This window comes from Marmota marmota, unplaced genomic scaffold (assembly GCF_001458135.2).
Source record: "Marmota marmota marmota unplaced genomic scaffold, marMar, whole genome shotgun sequence".
Classification (NCBI taxonomy): domain Eukaryota; kingdom Metazoa; phylum Chordata; class Mammalia; order Rodentia; family Sciuridae; genus Marmota; species Marmota marmota.
The window spans coordinates 11,041,261-11,048,281 of record NW_025999869.1 but is presented as its reverse complement, the minus strand read 5'-3'; the positions used below and the strand labels follow the sequence as shown (position 1 = coordinate 11,048,281).

Sequence of the window (7,021 nt, the reverse complement as noted above, 5' to 3'; positions counted from 1 at the left end):
TGTAAATCAATGGATGTGTAACTGATGTGATTCTGCAATCTGTGTATGGGGTGAAGGTGGGAGTTCATAACCCACTTGAATCAAAGTGTGGAATATGATATGTCAAGAAATTTGTAATGTTTTGAACAACCCACAATAAAAAATTAAAAAAAAAAAAAAAATACATAAGAAATTGCAAGAAATATAGATGTGTATTTTATAAATAGGATGTAATTAAGATTATTTTGTTAGGTATAACATAGTATCATAGAGAATTTTTTTCTCCTTAGAAGATACATACAAAAGGATTTAAGATAAAGAGTTATGACTATTGTCATTTCATCAAATAAAAGAAAAACATTAAGAAATGGAATATGGCATAATGTTTACTGTTCACTTAGGTTGAGGCTATACAAATGTTCATTCAAATATTTTTTTGATCATTTTGAATTTTTGAAATTGTTCATACTAAAAGAATATATACATTACCTTATTCTCTTTTATTTTACTCATCTTCATTCTATAAGAAAGAAAAAAAAGAAATATTTTTAAACTATCCTATTGTGTAGCCAAAAATCATAGTAATGAAATATTCTGTCATTTAATTGGGGGAAAATTATCCTATGTGTGACTGGGATCCCTGCACTGATTACAGCCCAGACTGGTCATGAAGCAAACACCCAATTAATCTAAAAACAATAATAATCAGAGTAGGCATGTCCATTGATATTATATTTTACGGTCTTTATGTGTACTTTAACTCTCTAATCTCTTTTAATGCAACTCTCTTAACAACTCTAATGATTGCAGGTATTATCATCATCTGCTGTGGACTGAAGGCTTACATCCACCTAAAATTAATACACTGAAGCCTAAATCCCCAATATGATAACATTTGGAGGCAAGGCCTTTGGAAGGTGTTGAGGATGGAGGTTTCACAAATGGGGTTTGTAACCCTTGTAGATAAAGAATCCAGAGCACCCTGTGTTCTCTGCATATGGCTCACTCTCATTGTGAGGAAGCAATGAGAAGACAGATTTCTACAAACCAGGAGAAATGTCCTCACTAAACACAGTGTTTGCCAGCACCTTGGTCTTGAATTTCCCAGCCTCCAGGTTAGAGAGAGATAACTGTCTGCTGTTTGAGTCATCCAGATGGTGGTATAATTTTATAGCAGCCCAAATAACTGAGACAGCATCTCTACTGTGCAGATGAGAAAACACAAAGGTTATCTAGCTTGACCAGAGTTCCAAGACTAAGTGGAAGAGCAGGAAACCCACACCTGGGCATCCTGCCTGCAGAGCTTGTGCTCTCAAGTCTGAACTGATAAGGAATGACAAAGCAGAGACTAAAAGTAACTGGTGGATTCACTCCTTACTCCTTAGCCAATATTGCCATGTGTTTGAATTTTCTAGGAAAGGTTAGAGACTGAGACTTTTAGGTAAAATTTCCTAGTTTTCTGATTATTTGCGTGGTTATATTGATAACTTGTTCCATTTTTTATAAAAATAGTGTCAGAAAGAAGTAGACATTTTAAGACTGAATTTGGTCTATATGCTGCTAATTTATAATCCATGGCAAGAATTACAGTTCCTTGGCATTGCTGCATTAAAAAATACATTAAGAATTTCCAAGAAATTCTTTATTTTTAGACTCCATGACCCAAGCCAAAAGTTAAAATATCTGCCTCTATCCACAGGTTTCTGTCTGATACTGATACTTCTATGACTAAAAGCACCTACCATGCTAAAACACCACATGGAGAGCACGTTTTGTAGAATACACAAACAGTACACACACAATGCTGAACATTCCTCATCTCTCCACAGTTTCATCATATTTCTGTGTCAACTGCATAAAGACAGACACAGAACCCAGAATGCACAATGCCAGCAAGGGGATCCTTTGCTGACCTCTGTCCCTGCCTAAACCTACCTAGTCACCTTTCAAGAAAGAAATAATAATACCCACATTCTCTACTCAGTGCCCCCAACAGACACCACAAATCAGATAGACACCACACCTTCCTTGTGTTTTCCTATTGACCAACCTGCACAGGATCAGGGGTTTCTTAAAATCACACTGCACACACGGTCTTAGCTCAGCAGTCCAGTCACCAATACCATTTCCCTTTCTTCACCTCATCATTGTTCAACTCCTCACTGATGGATTGTCACTTGGGACCAAAGGGAAAGGAAAAGGAGGAGTAAAGGAACAAAAGAAAACCTCTAATGTGGGCATATTACATCTAGTCCTTCATAAACTAACACTGAGGCCTCAGGCGGATGTGAGGAGTTAATGCCAAGTCAGTTGCACTAATAGTCATTGTTTAGTCAGTTTTTCCTCCATAACAGCTTTAGTAATTAAAATTCTCACCAAGTACATAAGAGTTTCCTGTTCTTTACATTCTCAGAAGCACTGGTTATCTTCAGTTTTTTTGTTTGTTTGTTTGTTTGTTTATGATCATTCTTACTGAGACGAAGTGATACCTCATGGTTTGTATTTACCTTTCCCTGATGATTAGAGATGCTCAACATTTTTTCAGGTACCTGTCTTCCAAGTTATAAATGTTCTTTTGAGAAATTCCTATTAGAACTGTTGCCTATTTTTTAATAAGATATTTGTTCATTTGCTTTTGAATTTTGGAACTTCCTTATATATTCTGAATATCAACCGCTTGTCAGAATCATAATTATCAAATACTTCTCATGCAATCACTCTGTTGATTAATTCTTTTGTTGTGCTGTAGCTTTTTAGTTTGATATAATTCCATTTGTCTACTTCTGCTTTTATTTCCTGTGTTTGGGGAACACTTGTCAAAAAAAAAAATCCTCACCCATTCTAATGTCCTTAAGCTTTTCCTCTATATTTTTTTTCAAGTAATTTCATAGTTTCAGGTCTTACATTCAAGTCTTCAATCCATTTTGAGTTATTTTTTGTAAACGGAGAGAGAGAGGAGCCTAGTTTCATTCGGCTGCATCCAATTCTCCAAATACCCTTTACTGGAAAGATTGTCCCTTCTCCAGTGCACATTCTTAGCGCCTTTGTAGAAATTCAGTTCACTATAGTTGCACAAGTTAACTTCTAAGCTCTCTATTCTGTTCCATTGATCTGTGTGTCAGTTTTTATTCAGTACTATGCTGTTTTGATATACTATAACTTTGTAATGTATTTAGAAATCACCTAGTGTAATGCCTTCTGCATTATGCTTATTGTTAAATATGGTTTTGGCTATTTGAGGTTTTATATGATTCCATATAAATTTTAGGATATTTTTTATAATTCTATGAAGAATGCCACTGACATTTTGCTAGGGATTGCATTGAATCTGTAGGACACTTTGGACAGTATGAACATTTTAACAATATTTATTCTTCTAATCCATGAGCATAGATTTCTTTCAACTTCTTTATGTCCTGTTCAATATCCAACCTTAACGTTTTATAATTTTCACTACAAAGGTCTTGCACCTCTTTGTTTAAATTCATTCCTAGGTATTTTTTGAAGCTATTATAAATGAGATTACTTTTTAAATTTCTGTTCAGATAGTTTGCTACCGGTATCTAACAATGCTACTGATCTTATATGCTGATTTTGCCTACTGCAATGTGGTTGAATTAATTTTTTCTAAGTTGAGAGGTTTTGTATATATATCAGGTCATCTGCAAACAGTGACAATTTGACTTCTTTTCAATCTGGATGCGTTTCATTTCTTTATCTTGCCTGATTGTTATGGCTAGAATTTTCAGAACCCTATTAATAAATGTGGTGAAGTGGGCATCCTTTTCTTGGACTAGAACTTAGAAAGAAAGCTTTAGCTTTTCCCTTATTCAATATTATTTTCCCTGTTGTTGTTTGTTTATTTGTTGGTTGTTTATGTGTTTTGTAAATGGCCTTTATTATGTTGAGGTACTCTCCTTCTACACCTAATTGTTTAGGATTTTTATCACAAAGTAATGTCAAATTTTATCAAGTGCCTTTTCTGCAACTATTGAGATAACCATATAGTTTTTGTTCTTTATTCTGTAGATGTGATATTTTGTGCCTATTGACTTGCATGTATGGAAAAAATTCTTTCATCCCTGGAGTGAACCCACTTGATAATTGTGAATAAATTTTTATCATGCCATGGGATTTCATTTGCTAGTAGTTTTTTGAAAATCTTTGTGTCTATGTTCATCAAGGATATTGGCTTATAGTTGTGTGTGTGTGTGTGTGTGTGTGCGCACACACACACACATGCATGTTTTAATGTCTTTATCTAGTTTTGGTATCAAGGTAATGCTGGTAGTGTAGAATGTGTTTGGAAAATTTACTTTCTCTTAAATTATATGAAATTTAACTCAAGAGGAATTGGTCTTACTTAGTTCTTTAAAAGTTTGGTAGAACACAGCAATGAAGCCATCTGGTCCTGGATTTTTCACTGCCTGCAGACTTTTTATTACTGATTAAATCTTTTTAGTTGTTATTGGTCTGTTAAGGTTTCCATCTTGGGTAAGATGTAGGTGTCTAGGAATTTGTCCATTTCTTCTAGATAATTCAATTTGTTGTCCTATAGTTGCTCATAATAATCTCTGATTCTATTTCTGTGATATTAGTTATAATGTATCCCTTTTTATCTACAGTGTCATTTATTTGAATCTTCCCTCTCTTTTTTAGTCTGGGTAAGGGTTTGTCTATTTTGTTTATCTTTTTGAAGAAGAACCAGCCATTTGTTTCATTTATTTTTTGTATTGCTTCTTTAAACTTCATTTCATTTATTTCTGCTTTGATCTTTATTTTTTTTTTCTTCTGTTAATTTTGGATTTTGTTGTGTTTTTTTTTCAGTTCATTGAAGCATATCAATAGGTTGTTTTTTATCTCATTTTATTATAAATATAACTCCTATTAATTATACAAGTCACTGTGCTTCACTGTGACACTTCCATGCATGCATATACCATTCTTTAATCATATATACCCTCTCTACTTCCCTCTCTTGCCCTCCCCTTTCTATTTCCTCCTCCAGTTCGTTTCTCCTTCCCTAATAGTTCCTCTCTACATTCAGATCATCTTTATTTTTTTTTATTTTTCAGTTTCCACATATAAGAAATAGAACACATGATACTTGTCTCCGTGTCTGGCTTGCTTAGCAAAATGACCTCTAGTTCCATTCATTTCCTTGCAAATGGCATGCATCCACCTCAAACAACCAAGAACGGCTACGGTAAAATAAACAAAAAACAATAAATGGTAATGAGGATGTAGAGAAGAGGAACCCTTTATACACTATTGGTGGGAATGTAAACTAATACAGCCACTATGGAGAACAGTACTGAGTTCCCTCAAAAATCTAAAAGAGATAGATGCCTACATAACCATATTGTGGCACTATTCACAAAAGCCAAGTTATGAAATCAGCCTGGATATCCATCAACATGTGAATGTATAAGGAAAACATGACATATCAATGACATATATGCACAGGAATTCTATTCCACAATCAAGAAGAATGAAATAGGTTGTTTATTTGCAATGTTGGCACTGAGTGCTGAAATAAACTTCCCTGTTAGTACTGCTTTTGCCATGTTCCACAGGTTTTGTTGTCTGATATGTCTACATTTTCATTCGTTTCAAGAACTTTTTAATTTTTTTCATGATTTATTTTTCTTAATATATTTGTTGCTCAAATATAAGTTGTTTAACTCTCATGTATTATATGGTTTCCAAAGTTTTTCTTGTTTTTGATTTCTAGTTTTATTGCAATGTAGTTGAAAAAGATTCTTGATGTGATTTTATTTTTTTTTTAATTTGTAGAGACTTCTTTTGTACCCTGTATGCTGGATAATATTGCATGTCCTGATGAGAAAAAAAAAATGTGTATTTGGCAGATGTTAAATGGAATATTCTGTAGATGTCTGTTAGATCCATTTGGTCTAGAGTTCAATTCAACTCTGCTATTTCTTTGTTGATTTCCTGTCTAAATGACATGTCCACTGCTGAAAGTGGGGTATTAAAGTTCCACCTATTATTGTCCTGTAGTCTGTCTCTCCTTTAGTCTACAAAGGTTTGTTTCATATATTTGGATGCACCAACATTGGGTGCATATATATTTAGAATTGTTATTTCCTCTTTCTGAATTGACCCCTTTATAATTATATACTAACTTTCCTTGCCTCTCTTTAATGCTTTTGATTTAATGTCTATTCTTCCTCTGATATAAGTATGACTACTCTTACTTTTTTTGGATCCCATTTGCATGGAATGTCTTATTCAGTCCCTTTACTCTTGGTCTTTGTGTATCTTTAGAGGTGAAGTGAGTTTCTTGTGAACAATGTACATTGGGTTTTGATTTTATTTTCATCCAGTCACTATGTCTTTTAACTGGAGAATTTAATCCACTAATATTCAAAGTAGTTCTTGATAGATAAAGTCTTATTACAGCCATTATGTAACTGGTTTTCTAGTTTTGTTGCAATTCCTTTCTTCCTTTCTCCCTTACCTTCTACCTTTTGTGGTTAAGTGATTTACTCCAGTAGTGTGTTTTGGTTTCTTGCTTATTATTTAGGGTCTGTCTACTATGAACTTTTTCTTTGTGGTTACCATCAGGCTTATCAAAAATATCTTTTGATTATAAAAAGCTGTTTTTAAATGATAGTAAATAAACATGATCATATGGTAAGAACAGAAACAAACAGAATGAAAGAAAATATAATAATAAAACTCTCTATTTGTTTTCCATTGATCCTCATATTTCGAACTTTTCATATCCCATTTTATATCTTCCTGTATTGTCCCTTTTTAATAATAATGTAATTGTTACTTAAAGTTTTTATTTTTTAGTCTTCATACCAAAGACATGAATGGTTTATGCACCATTTTTTTTATATTGGAGCATCCTGAATTTTTCTGTATAATTAATCTTCCAGATTTGTACCTGCCCAAAATTGGGGTAGTGTTGGTGGAGATGGTCCCTTGCCACCTAGGCTGATGCTAACTAAGCAGAGGCACACCTGAGTCTCATATCGATGAGGACCTTCAGCCCATGCCATAGCTAGGAGTG

The 7,021-nt window shown here is 33.7% G+C and overlaps 1 long non-coding RNA gene across 2 annotated transcripts in view; it reads right to left on the bottom strand.

The window, feature by feature from the left end:
* The window catches only part of LOC125620460, a 184,684-nt gene that overhangs the window by 44,214 nt on the left and 133,449 nt on the right, over nucleotides 1–7,021 (bottom strand). For both annotated transcript variants that reach the window (XR_007352151.1, XR_007352152.1), the window contains one exon: nucleotides 469–499. This is a non-coding gene — a long non-coding RNA (uncharacterized LOC125620460). The remainder of the gene's footprint in view (nucleotides 1–468; nucleotides 500–7,021) is intronic.